The following is a 14,827-nucleotide window of genomic DNA, read 5'->3' as shown; positions in this document are numbered from 1 at the left end:
AAGTTTCCTCTACTTCAGTCAAGTCAAATCACATTTATTTGTATAGCCCTTCATCACAAGATGTCTCAAAGGACTGCACAGAATACAATTACCTCATCGCCTGATTTTAAACCAATGGTTCCCAAACTTTTGCAGGCTGCCGCCCCCTTGGCTCCACGGTGAACTCCTAGCGTCCTGTTCCATGTTTGCTTCGTCAAAACCAAAATAGGTCCAAACAAGTGATGTACCACCCTTCTTTGGTGCAAGCTTCGTTTCCTTCTCGTTTGTTGACTCTGGGACTATGTTTACAGAGTGAGTGAATGAGCTCACACGGTGGGTGTGGCATACTGCGGTGCTTACAAACTTTAAATTGTGTTTTTTTGGCTTGTGCAATTATTAAAACTTGCCTCTGATTGGGCTTCACTTCTAAAACTCGAACAGTAACAATTTTGGTTGGCCAAAACCCCATCACGGGTTGTGAACAAATCATCCAGCCAACATTCAAACTTCTGACTTCGACTTCGGACTGCCGCCCCCTACCGCCCCCTTTTTCCTCACCGCCCCCTACCGCCCCCCTTTTCCTGGTCATCACATTTAAATATCTTGGAGGTGTCATATCAGAAGAGGGGTTAGAACACGAAATCATGGCCAGGATAGCTCAAACCTCAGGCTCACTTGCCATACATTAACCCATCTGCAGGGACAAAAACATAGCAGTGAAATCAAAGATCAGACTCATGCGAGCGCTGGTTACTTTCATTTTCCTCTACGCTTGCGCGGACTCTCACAGCAAAGCTCAAAAAAAAATCCAGGCCAAGGAGATGCGATGCTACAGGGAACTTCTATACCTCAGCTACATAGTCAATGTGACGAACGAAACAGTGTGCCACACATTCAGGGGGCACAATGAACCCTATGAAAAACTTCAGCGGTATGGTCACGTCATAAGATCATCAGGACTGGCCAGGATAATTCTCTAGGGCACAGTCCATGGGAGCAGGAGGAGAGGAAGACCGAAAAGAACTGGGCCGACAACATTAAGGAATGGACTGGTGCAAATTTTTGCCACGACCCAAAAACAGGCCAGGAAATGTCAACAATGGAGCTGTCCAGAGTTATGTTCTCACTGGCGCCTCGACATCTCAGGCGGTTAAGGGATCCATGAACCAAGAATGTTGAATCACATTATAATAAGATAGTAATAACACACTAACGTGTTATTTTGGAAATACGTATCAAACTGGTATCCTTTCATGCCAATCAGTAACAAAAAATAGCTCTCTGGTTCAAAAACGTTGGCGTCCCCTGGTTGCAACAGAGGAAGCAAAAATGCTTCGTTTTGAAGACAAACTACCAGAATTCCAACTGGAAAAAAGTCTAGCAAAAGAGGTATTTACTTGAAAATAGTTCAGCTGACTTGGAATATTATTTTTCTTAATTAACTTGTGTCAAAATTCCATTCGACAAAATAAAAATTTAATACTCATTTCATAGCCCTACCTAGGATATTTCTACAGTTGTCATGATTGCTGACTCAGCTGTGCCGCTCTTTTGGCGCCAACTGCCGCGGGTTCTGATTGGCTCCCGATCAGTATTTGAACCCAGTCCTGTCTGTCCCCTTTTGTCGATCCGTGTGCGAACCTCAGTGAACACTAGGGAAGTCTTTTTCGACCCTGACTCGAACTCTTCCGTTTTTTTGCTCCCGTCTGTTCCCGGCTTCGACCCGTTTTTGTTCCTGAGCACGTCTGCTCTCCCGTCCCGGCTTTTGACCTCTTTTTGTCCCCGACTACGTCTTCTCTCCTTTCCTGGCTCACGACTCGCTTCCGACCACGTTTTTGCTCTCCTGTCCCGGCTACTGACCCGCTTTTCTGTCCCTGACACGGCCATCGCTCGCCACGGAAGATCCACTTCCGCGTTTGGAGCACAATCCGAGTACCAGAGCGACTTGCTTCCCGCGTCCAGCAAACACCGGATCGTAGGCGCAGCCCTTTCTCTTCCTTCCAATAAAAACTTGTGAGAAACACAACGCAAGTGGGTCCTGTCTCCGTTCTGGTCCTGACAAGTTTCATAGGCAAGTTACTTTTTGAATTATGTCTATATATTGGATTTAGTTTATTTAATACATGAAAAATTGGGGTGAATATTTTGGTACCCAAAGTAAACCAAATCTGACCAAAATCACAGTTTTGCACACTGTGACACAAACTGACTTTTATTCATAGTTATCAAGCTTTTACTAACTGCATGTTGGTGTGCTGCTCTAAATTTAGTTTCTATGATGTTAAAAGTAATAGTATGATTGACGGAAATTAGCATACCTGTAGTGACATCTAATATTTCACATTTTCACTTTGGTGGACAACAATTGTTTCTATTCTTGGAATTGGAGATCTCATCAACATGTTTTTCAGAATCAAAACATATGGTAGACCCAAACGCATAACGGTTCACTCAAAAGTTTATTGGGATATTGAGGAAACAAACACCAGCGATCTGGTGCTCGCTGGACGAGGGAAGCAAGCCGCTCAGTGGATCAGAGCGTGATCGGAATGCGGAAGTGGATCTCCCGGAGAGGGAGATCGTAGCGTGGTCAAATGGGCAAAATGGGTTGATAGCCGGAGCGGGAGATCGGAGTGTGGTCGGTGGTCAAAAACGGGTTGTTATCCTTAGCGGGAGATCAGAGCGTGGTCGGTGGTCAAAAACGGGTCGTTAGTCGGAGCGGGAGGTCAGAACGTGGTCAAACGGACAAAACGGGTCGATGGCCGGAGACAAACGGGGAATCAGGAACAGACAAGTGGTATACAGATGAAAAACTGGGCCAACGGGAGCCAGAGTCACATTGCTTGCCTTGCGTATGCAGAGGTTCGCTGACGGACTGACAAGAAGTGACTGGGTTACTGGGTATAAATAGGAGGGGAATCAATCAGGCAACTAGCATCACCTGGCGCCAAACGAGTGGGCACAGTTGAGTATCAACCAGGTGAGTAACAATTCCCTATTTGAGTACTACAGTTCTCAGCAATTCCCTTCAAAAATTTGTGAATAAATGCGAAACGTTTGTCAACTGAAACATGTTTTTTTAGGGTAGCAGCTGAGTGAGGAACACTGATTCGAATTAGGCAGAATTGAGACTTTGGGCTTTGGTGCTTTTTCAGCATTATGTCACTCGCATTTGGCGTTTTCACAACTAAACAGCGTCATGCAGGGGCCACGGACGCGACACTCTAAGTCGCAAATCAAAATGATGAGCGAAAACACACACGGCGATGAGGCGCTTTGGGTGGTACGCGACCGATCCTGTGAGATTTTTTTTTGTATTTCTTTTTTTTTTTTAATTGTGGCAGAGATGACAGCATCTGGGTCTATTTTTAACACACTTGGCACTTTTGTTTGGCACCACAAAAAATACTAATCACGATTTAACTTGAAGTAAAGGTGTGTAACAATTCACCACTAGAGGTCCTTGTAGTGTAGACACACTATTAAAGCTCAAAGGAAACTACTGTAATATTTTTTGCATGAGCAAGGACGGAAGAAATTATTAATAATTATTTTTATCTGAATAATGGAACTTTCATTTGGACTTTCAACTGCATTTGGAAGGCGAGTGCCACTGAAGGACATACCAGGAGCACCTAAGAGTAAAAATCGTGACTAATGTTTAACCATCGCCTGCAGCTAAGTAGATAACGTGTGCTAGAGAAGGAAACCATGGAAAAAAATTGATGGCTGAACAAAGGAACTTTAATTGGGACTTCCACTCGCATGACTGGCTTTGGAAGGCGAGTTACATTGAAAACAAACAAGGAACAGCTAACAGTAAAAATCGTGGATAGTGTCAAGTGGCTAACATGAGTGGCTAGAGAAGGAACATTGAAAAAAAGTAAGTGAATCACGGAATTTGCAATTTCCCCTTGCATGATTAGCTACAGAAGGCGAGTGACACTGAAAGACGCAGCAAGTTTTACACGGACCAGCTAACAATAACAATAACACTAGCAACTCGCAGTGAGCCATAACCTTCATTTAAGTTGCTTACATGAGTGGCTAGAGAAGAAAACAGAGGGAAAGTCATAGATGCAATAAGCACAGGGCTGGGTGATGTTTTTTTGTATGAGCAGCTTTGGAAGGAGAGTGACGCTGAACGACGAAAAGAGCTTTATTTACACGAAACAGCTAACAATAGCAGCAGTTGTGAGCCATAGCCTGCTGCCAAGTGGCCAACATGAGTGGCTAGAGAAGGAAAGACTGGCCATAATCGTGAGACTGGCAACGTTCCCTTGGATGAGCAGCTGTGAAAGGCGTGTGACACTGAAAGACGAAGCGAGAGCAGCTCACGATGACAACAGCGGCAAGCCTGTACCTTGCAGCCAGTAGCTAACATGAGTGGCTGGAAAACGAAACAGTGGAAAAAAGGGTCAAAGATAACAAGCGCCAGATCACTGAATCTCAGGACTTATTTGTAGAAGGTAAGTGACTGTTTAAAATGCACTACTGGGACAAGCTAATTTTCCTATATGGACATCTCGGCTTCCGTAGTAGTAAGATAGCGTCCAGTTTCTTCCATTTTTTTGTAATATTAACCTAAAAGTATTTTTCTAATCATACTCATGAAACAGTATAAGGGTTTTTTTTCCTTATTTTATAAGTCAACAATGTTTTGTTAAGTGATTCATGTAAAGTATATTTACACCACTAGGGGTCAACATATAGGACACACTGGGGCATTAATGAAATAAAAGATTGTATCAGTATGGGTCATAAAGATTTTTGTCTTTTTGTTGTGGTTCAGAACGGTACGGAGCTGTCTTGATGGGTGCGGTAAATCAAATGGGAATCCTACTAAACGTACACTGAACTTCGAAACCCCCCTTCCTCCCCTGCCTTCACGCCAGAAAGCAAAGTTTAGCGTCGTCATTTTGACCTTTCAAATATCCAACCGAAAGGTCTGAGGTTAAAGGTCGTCCTGGGCAGACCAATAGGTTTGACCTCTGCCTTGCTCCTCTTCACTCATCACATTTGTGAAAGGGTGGGGGGCTATTTGTAGGGATTTTTTTCACAATAGCAGCTGCACTAAGGAAGATAGGGTGTCACATTTACAGTAACAAAGTCATACATAAGCCACACCTCTACATAAGCCGCAGGGATGAAATTGTGTTGAAAAAAATTGTGGTTTATAGTTTGGTACTGAAAGGTGGGGTGTGATATTAAAAAGTGTCCCTAATAAGTTGAAGGTTAAATATTTTTTTTATTTATTAACAATGGCCAACTGAGTTCAAAGAGCCCTTATGCTTTATTTTCCACCGCGCTTATCTGCTTTTATCTTACTTTAATCAGAGTTGTTCAGGGCGGAACTCATTAGGTTTGCGGAATACGGCCGGGGGGAGTGGTGGAGTGTGACTGTCACAGTTGCGGCTTGTTAACAGATTGGCTCTCTGTCTATTTTAAGCTCAGCGCTGTCACGCTTCCCTTGTCAGCCAGTGAAAAAAAAACCAACACGTGGGTTTTGACTCAGTCCTGTTTTCCTGTTGGTATTCTTTGTCCGGTATTGTGCCCATTTATTTTTATCCTGTTTAGTATCGATTTCCAGTTCGTTCTTGTCTATTTTTGTCCTGTTTATTAATCTCTCCAGTTTAATGTGGTCTTTTACTCTCCCGGGTGGAGTTAAAGAGCCTTATGGCATGAGGAAGAAATGTTCTCCTCAGTCTGTCCGTGGAACAAGACTGTGACAGCAGTCTGTCGCTGAAGCTGCTCTTCCGCTTGTGTGAGATCCATCACGCATTTGGGTCCTGATCCTGTTCTGGTTCAATACAGTCACGGCATGCTTGTCCCTGCACGTTTTTTTGTTTTTGTCAGGGTAGCATAAAAATGGTGAAAGTAAGAAAAAGCCTTCCTCAAGTACAGTCCGAACGCCAACCCAAAACCCAAGAAAGATATAAATAGACGGGTTTATTCGGGGGCGTCTAAGAATACACGAGCTGACTGAGGCTGCAATGATGTCGGAAGTCAGGAGATGGCACCAGAGAGTAGCAAACTTCTGAATTTAGTACAGCCTGGCGCGCTTCACTTTAACAAAACAGAAAAAGAAAAATAAATGCCCGCGCAATTCCCCATTAATTGCTTAAGCTATGTTAAAAAAATGCATATATATGCCAGATCTCTGCATAAGTCACAAAGGTTGCGGCTTATAGTAGGGAATTCATGGTACTTAAAGGTGGGGTGCGTTGCTAGAGGTGTTCCTAAAAAGTTGAATGTTAAATATTTTCTCCATTAAATATGTGTTAACATTGCCCAACTGAGTTCAAAGAGCCCTTATGCTTTATTTTCCACTGCGCCCATTTGCTTTTGTCTTACTTTTAGCAGAGCTGTTCAGTTAAATTTCTATTTGTGAAAATGGTGAAAGTAAGAAAAAACCTGCCTCAAGTGAGTCCAAATGCTAACCCAAACCCAAGAAAGATCAAAAGTAAAGTTGATTCAAGTGCGTATAAGAAATGCACGTACTTGCACGCACATTGTAAACAAGCTGACTTTGGCTGCAATGATGATGCGATCCCGGAGATGGCGGCAGAGAGTAAGTTCCAAATTCTGTACAGATCCCTCTGCTTCATTTCAACAAAACTGAGAAAAAAGGCCTTCAAAACTGAAATTGAAAAAAAAATGTCAGTGACATTAGCCATTAATTGCTCAAACGTTTTTAAAAAGAAATGCATACATTAGCCGCAGGGTAGAAATAGTCGGTCAAAAGTTGCTGCTTATTGTAAAAAAAATACGGTAATTAACATGAGCAAAACTGAAAAAGCCTGGGGTGTCACGGTTGCCCATTGCCCCCAATTTGGCGCCAGCTGCAGCCCGTTGACTGATTGGCTTCCCGTCAATGAACCTCTGCACCCGCAAGACATTTGTTTTGACTCTGTTCGGTATACTGCTTGTGTATCTGGACAGCTGGACAACAAACTAGACTGGACTGCCAACACAGAAGCTCTATGTAGGAAAGGGCAAAGCCGACTTTACTTCCTCAGAAGGCTGGCCTCCTTCAACATCTGCAAAAAGCTCCTGAAAATATTCTATGAGAAAGTAGTGGCAAGCGCCCTCTTCCATGCGGCAGCGTGTTGGGGAGGCAGCGTCAAGAAGAAGGATGCCTCTCGTCTCAATAAACTGGCTAGGAAAGCAAGCTCTGTTGTGGGCAAAGAGCTGGACAGCCTAACAACAGTAGCTGAGAGACGAGCACTGAAAAAGCTGAGGTCAATCATGGACAATCCATCGCATCCACTACACAGCATTATCTCCAGACAGAAGAGCAGTTTCAGCGACAGACTGCTGTCACTGTCTTGTACTACGGACAGACTGAAGAGATATTTTCTTCCTCATGCCATGAGGCTCTTTAACTCCACCCGGCAGAGTAAAGGCCCACATTAAACCACACCACCTACATTGGATATTAACGAATCTTACTGCAATATGTATTCTGTGTAGCACTATTTAGTTACTTTATATAACACGCTACAGTGGGCATTTGCACGTCACACTGGGTATTTGTATATTGTATTCTTTTGGCTTTATTATTGTACTGTTCTCAGCTCAGGGATGCTGCTGGAAATGTGAATTTCCCATAGGGGATGAATAAAGTATCTATCTATCTATCTATCTATCTATCTATCTATCTATCTATCTATCTATCTATCTATCTATCTATCTATCTATCTATCTATCTATCTATCTATCTATCTATCTATCTAAGAAATGCATACATTAGCCGCAGGGTAGAGAATTGTGTGACAAAAGTTGCTGCTCATAGTCAGGAAATTCCGGTAATGTGCAAAAATGAAACAGCCTGATGCGCTTCACTTCGAGAAAAAACGCAAAATAAAAAAAAAATCTCCAGCGCAATTAGCCATTAACTTTCGTCCCCTTTGGAGCAAACGTGGCGGATACATCAAATGCATTGCTTTGACATTGAAGTTGACATACTTGTGAAAGCTCAACACACAGCGTTGACACAAGGCGTGAACCCCCTCCCCCCCGCTCGGGCCCCCACTCGGCTCGTATTTGCACCTGAGCGCGTTCGGGCCCTCGGCCCTCGGTTGCAGACGCACAAACACAACCCGGCTGTGACCAGCTGGGAGTGTTTGCACCGTTTGCCAAGCGCACAATGGGCCCCGTGCGCTGTCTGTGTTTGCACTGCACCAAGCTCAAACAGTTTGCGTTTCCGCCCCCTCCCTCCATGAAATTGTCGCTAACCGCCCGAGCTCGGCCCCTGGTGGGGCCGGTAGGATACACGCAGGGCCAAGTTCATTGAGAAATCGGGTAGAATTTGAGCAATGCAAGCGAGTACGTACGGTCGCTGTGTTTTGTTTTGATAATATTATTCCGCGCTAGCCCGCCTCTTTTGCCGGCATTCCGGAAAAGGTCACGCAGATATTGGTTCCCGCGGTATTTCGTGGAGCGGACAATGGCGGTCACGAAGGCAAACCCGCCGGGGTCAGCGGCCAAGTAGAACGTGCTCGTTGCCCGAGCAATCAGGAGTGTCGGGATCCGGTAAATCTAGACGATAAATAAGATTTATGAAAAGAAATTATTTACAGCAAAGGAATGGGCTCCATGATGAGGAGAATATGCAAGATATGGGGAAATACCAAGTTTTTCTAACTGAACAAAACACAAATGAAAGAGGATGCTGGTAACATAATTACACAACTACTGTACATATTTTGTATATAATATATATATTAACTGTCACGGTTGCCATGGGGCCCAATTGGCCAACTGCGGCTCATTAACAGATTGGCTTTCCGTCTTTTTAAGCTCAGTGCGGTCTCTCTTCCTTTGTCAGTCCGTCAACGAACAACACGTGGGTTTCGACTCGGTCCTGTCCCTGTTCGTATTTACTGTACGGTGTTGTTCCCGTTCATTTTGTTTAATATCAGTTTTCAGTTTAATTTCAGTCTATTTTAGTCCTGTTTATTATTTTCTCCGGTTATCGTTCCCGCCTAGTTTGTCCTGTTTATTTTCGATATCCTGATTCATTATCTATCCTGTCTGTCCCGTCCTGTCCGGTATCGACCCCATCTGTCCGATATCAACTCAGGCAATTGGAATCAATATCGTCAGTTTCTGGTTTCCTGTCTTCCCACGCCAGACCACTGCCTAAAGTGCATGACTTCCCATTTCCCGTAAAATAAAACGCTCGTGTGAGAACGTCATGGGTCCTGATATGCTTTGGTCACGATTCGATTGAATCACGATGCTAAGGTGCCGATTTTGATTGATATCACTATAATATAATAATATAGTATTGTGATTCAAAATAATTGACCATCGCGATTTAATTTTATTTCCTCAAAACAAGCGGGAGGCAAAAAAACATGGACCTAATATTACTTTGCTTTCAATCTAAAAATGAAAAAAATACTGCTATAGTATTACAATAATAAGAAAACTACACCATAAATACTACAAATATATGTCTATGGTAATAATACAAAAATTTAGCACGCTAGCTCTGCCATCAACTGCGGCAGGAGGTGGAAACACCTTCAGGCGGTGAAGAAAGCAGATGCCTATTGGAGGCATCAGGAAGTTGTGGGTACTTTGTGTCAAAAACTGGTCGAAAAATGACGCGCGAGACAGAAGGGACTTGGTGGTACATAGGGTGCAAGCAGTAGCTGAAGAAGATCGTAGAATCAAAGTAGCAGGGTTAGGCTCCCAGGCACACTGGCGCTCGAGAGACCGTTGTCTTGGAACACCGACCAAGGCAAACTGAACTTCTTGTTGATCTCCCGCCAGCACCAAGCCATTTGAAAATCTGGGGCAAGGAGCAAGAGGTGTCCTGTAGTCAGTGTGGCACCAGCCTCTGCGCACTGAACCACATTCTGACCAGCTGCCCAAAAGCTCTGGCGGAGGAGTGCTACCGATGGAGACACGACAATGTCCTCACCGAGGTCAGCAAGTGGGTCGAACTACAGAGAAGCCACACCAACAAGCAGCTGCCAATACCACTGAGGCTCACAAACTTCCAACCAGAGGGCAGACCACTTACCATCAATGCAGCACCGCACATCATATTGGGAGCTGCGGGTAGATCTCAAGAAGAAGCTGGACTTTTCTCAGGAGCGGCAACGATCCTCCGACTAGATAGGATACTTCGTTCTAGGAGCTCAAAGTCCATCATTTTAGCTGAACTCACCGTTCCTTGGGAAGATAGGCCATCATGAGGCAAACAGGGCTAAGTACCTTGTGTACATTGTGGATGGGGCGACCCTCGCCATGTGGCATGCCACCCACCACCCAATCGAGGTTGGCGCTCGAGGTTTCCCCGCCACATCCATGCGCAGTTTCCTGCAGAAGATCGGACTTAATTCCAAACAAGTACAGAAGCTTATCGGAGTAGCCGAAAGCAGTTCCAGGTGGCTGTGGCATACCTGTCAACCTGTACGTTTTAGCCATACAAAGTATGTTTATTATGCATTTTTAGACGTGTACGACGTACAAGAAAATCTGTACGGAAAAACGCAAGTTTTTCAATTATGGGTACCATCCGATATACACCGACTATCACAAAGAGGCAAATCAATCAAGTCAAACGAGTTCGCCGCGGCAGCATCTTTATCTGTATCGTATTTTTTTTGTTGCAAACGAAGCGAGCGTTTGATGCTACTGTGCGCATGCGTCTGCCGCTGTAGTGCCTAATTTCGACTCCCCTGCAAAATCCCCCTCCCCCTTGCGTGAACGCGCATTCTGCTGCGCTTCCGACAATAGCTTTATTGTTTTAATAAGCTTATTTAATAGAATACGACCGCCATTGGTGGAAGCGCAGCAGAATGCGCGTTCACGCGAGGAGGGGAGGATTTTGCAAGGGGGTTGAAATTAGGCACTACACCGGAAGACTCCTCAACAGCTGCAGAAGGGATGTTTTGCCATTTTCATCGCAAAGCACAACCTACCTAACAGTTGCCGATCACTTCACAAGGCTTTAATACTTTTCTGTCCCTGTTAAATAATCTGTTTGCAATTTAAAATACAAGCATAAATGTTTGACAATGTGGTTTGGTTTACAAAATAGAAACGCCAACCATTTTTTCCTCCCAAAAATATCTTTGTTTACAAATTTAAATTTAAAATGTTATTAATGGATATTTTAGTTACACTGATAACGATTGTTCCTGATTTTATTCATTTTATTTTTTATTTTATTTTATTATTTAGAATATGCACAGAATGATATAACGAAACACGTGCACAATATAACATGTGAAACTACATAAATAAACCGGTTTGGAAAAAAAATATGGAGTAAGATTTTTTTTTTGTATTTTGTAAAGGAAGATACGTTTGTAAGGGCATGCAGCCGTGGAGGTTGACAGGTATGATGTGGTTGTCATAAGGTTGGAGCTGGACCCCTCCTGCTAACTCAGCCCTTGCTGCCCCACTCAGAAGAGGTGTACAGGTTAAGGAGTGAAACACCCGGGACCCTGAAATACCTGCTGAGGATGCAAAAGGGGTCTGTAGGAACACTATGACACTCCACCAGTTAGAACCTCACCATGCACGTTTGTTGTTGCTCCCGCAGTCTGTGCAATGCCCCTCCAGTGTTTATTTAATCTCTCTTTAAAAATACTAAATAAATACAATCAAAATAATACTTAGCATCTGCTTCTTATTACCCCTTTTCGAACATACTACGTAACATTATTTTGTTGTTGAGTTATTGTTTTTGTTCTGTTTTTATTTTAATGTTCGAAATAAAGTTTTCATTAATTCGTTCAAGTTTTCATTCATTCATTCGTTCAAGTTTTCATTCATTCATTCATTCATACAACGATGGCAATACTTCAAAAACACAACCAACAATACCACTGTAGATATACTCCTACCGTAATAGTAGTCAAGTCATGTTTATTTGTATAGGACTTAATCACTTGCGTGGGTTTCCTCCGGGCACTCCGGTTTCCTCCCACATTCCAAAGACATGCATTTCAGGTGGATTGGCCGGTCCAAATTGTCCCTAGGTGTGAATGAGCGAGCGAGTTGTCTGTCCCTGTGTGCCCTGCGATTGGCTGGCAACCAGTTCAGGCTGTCCCCTGCCCAGTGCCGGGTGATTGCTGGGATGGGCTCCAGCACCCCCGCGACCCTACTGAGGATACACGGTGCAGATAATAAGATGAGATGAATAATAATAAAGAATAAAAAAAAAAAAAAAAAAAAAATAACAAATACAATTAAATTAAAAATTAAAAATAAAAATAGAATAAAAGAAATTCTACAGAAATATAACCAAAAATACCACTACCATAATACTGTAATACAAAAATTCTACTATGGAAATATTACAACAGAAATACTACTAAATACAGCTACAGTAATATTCCAAAAATACCCAAAAAATACTAAAAAAAACTACTATAAAGATACTATATAAATACGACAGGAATAATACAGAAATACTAAAACAAAACTACTATGGAAATACTTACGTAGGTAGATAGGACATCACAAAATCAATTGTGGGGAGAAACATCGCTCTTAAAAATCCCCCTAAATAAAATCGAGCTAGAGTTTAAACTCTATACATTGATCGATTTATATATATATATATATATATATATATATATATATATATATATATATATATGAATGAATGAATGAATGAATGAATGAAAACTTTTATTTCGAACATAAAAATAAAAACAGGACAAAAACAATGAGTCAACAAAAGAATAATGTCACATAACATGTTCGAAAAGGGGTAGTCAGAAGCAGATGCTTATTTTTCCTACCCCTTTATCTTCCTATGTGGTTAGCACCTCCGCATTAGCAGCGCGCTGGAGACTGCTCACAGTATGAAATAGTTTTCTTTTCAGTTGACATACAATACATTTCAGAAAATCAACCGTTACAATAATTTTCACATACATTTTAGCAAGATACTTTTAACAAGTGATCGTATAGTGGTTTTAACTTTTACAATGAATTCAACTCAACATATTTTTAATCTGAATTTTAACCAACATCATCCTTTTTATATATTTGTGAAAACAGAAATAATTACAATAACGAGTGTAAAAACGGGAACAATTTACCTGCAATGAGCGACACAACATACACACACCATGTGGTTAGCACCTCCACTGATATTAGAATTTCAGTCAACGTACGGCAAAACTAACATAAATGGCGACAGAAACGAAACGAAAATAAATCCAAACAGCTTGACAATATCAATTACATTACTGTGTATGTTGCAAGATTTGTCAGTTGTGGTTTTAATGTTGTCAATTAACTTTTTGCGGAGCACCAAACTATTGTGGCTTGTTAGCAGCGCGCTGGAGACTGCTAACAATGGCCGCCTTCCGGTCATACAATCAGAGGCTAAACTAAACCTCATCCCATACCAGCAGGTGGCGCTGTTGGACTCGTCATTGCAGGACACATACACAAAATATACAAACATAATTCAGCAGGAATTTCAACAAAACAAATGTTAATATTACACCTGTTACATAAGCGTGTTGAGCAGTTCAGTTACATATTTATCCCCATTCTAACATTGTTTGTATACTATCCTCATTGAAATACAAAAAACCTAAAAGAATATTCCGTGGTTCTCATTAAAGACGGATTCATTTTTCATGAATGTTATTTAAAGAAAAGATCAAATCACATGAATGGTGATTCCATGCAAAAATTTTAGTCACTCCAAAAGGTTCAATTACTTATTCCTCCCCTTTCTAGCATTGTGTTCATACTATCATCATTATAGTGTGATTTGTACAAAGATCAGATCATATTTGATGGTGATTGTCTGCATAAATGTTAGAATTTGCAAAAGGTTAAGGTACGTTATTCTTCCCCTTCTGTCTTTGGTTGCATGCTATTCTCATTAAAATAGGTAAACCTATCAACGTTTGCTTGGTCTTAGATAAATCGGACACTGTGATTTTCACATTTGATGGTGAGAAATTCCAAAAGGTTCACATACTTTTTCAAACCGGAGCCGCAACATAAATCATAAGCGACGATCACACAAAATATTTGGCGATTCACATCTCCGCAGTTTGAATCCATCCGTACTGTTTAGCTTGACGCTATTTAAATCGCACCCGTGCATGTTTAGCATACTAGTATGTGGTTTCCCTTGCAATTTTTGGCAGCGGCCGGCATCTCGGTGTGCCATCCTGCGCGACATTCTCGATACCATAATGATCCTGACGCGAAAAAACAAGGCAAGAATGTTTCCTTGGGGTGCTGCTATTCTTCACCGAGACGGATGCTAAGCGATTTTCAGGCTCGATTTGCTGTTGATTTAAGGCAGCAATTAGCTCTTGCGATCATCCATCAAATCACATTTACATTCCCGCCAGGGTTTTAATGCAATCCCTTTGTTTAGCTCTCTGGAGCGTATAGATATTAAAAAAAAACTTAAATTGTATTACAGGCGTACTCTCTTGAGCCGCGTTGGGGAATTTGGCAAAAGCGAGCTAAGAACTTAATATGAGCAGCGGGAGGTACAGTAGATCGAGATCTACGATCGATAGATTGAAATCATCTCAGTTCTCATTCTTTCCTAATAATAGGATCACATTTTTAAGGATGGAAATCAAATAACAAACTCTCATTGGATGCTTATTATCAACACTGTTGAGAATCTCGGAATTTTTGACATGGTACACATTAAAATCTAAGACCCAGACAATATACATATACAACAATGAATATGCATACATATATATATATATATATATATATATATATATATACATATATATATATATATATATATATATATATATATATATACATATATACATATATATATATATATATATATATATATATACATATATATATATAT

Source organism: Urocampus carinirostris, chromosome 7 (genome assembly GCF_059441175.1).
Source record: "Urocampus carinirostris isolate Australia breed hairy pipefish chromosome 7, RoL_Ucar_1.0, whole genome shotgun sequence".
Taxonomy (NCBI): domain Eukaryota; kingdom Metazoa; phylum Chordata; class Actinopteri; order Syngnathiformes; family Syngnathidae; genus Urocampus; species Urocampus carinirostris.
This window is presented reverse-complemented; position numbering follows the sequence as displayed.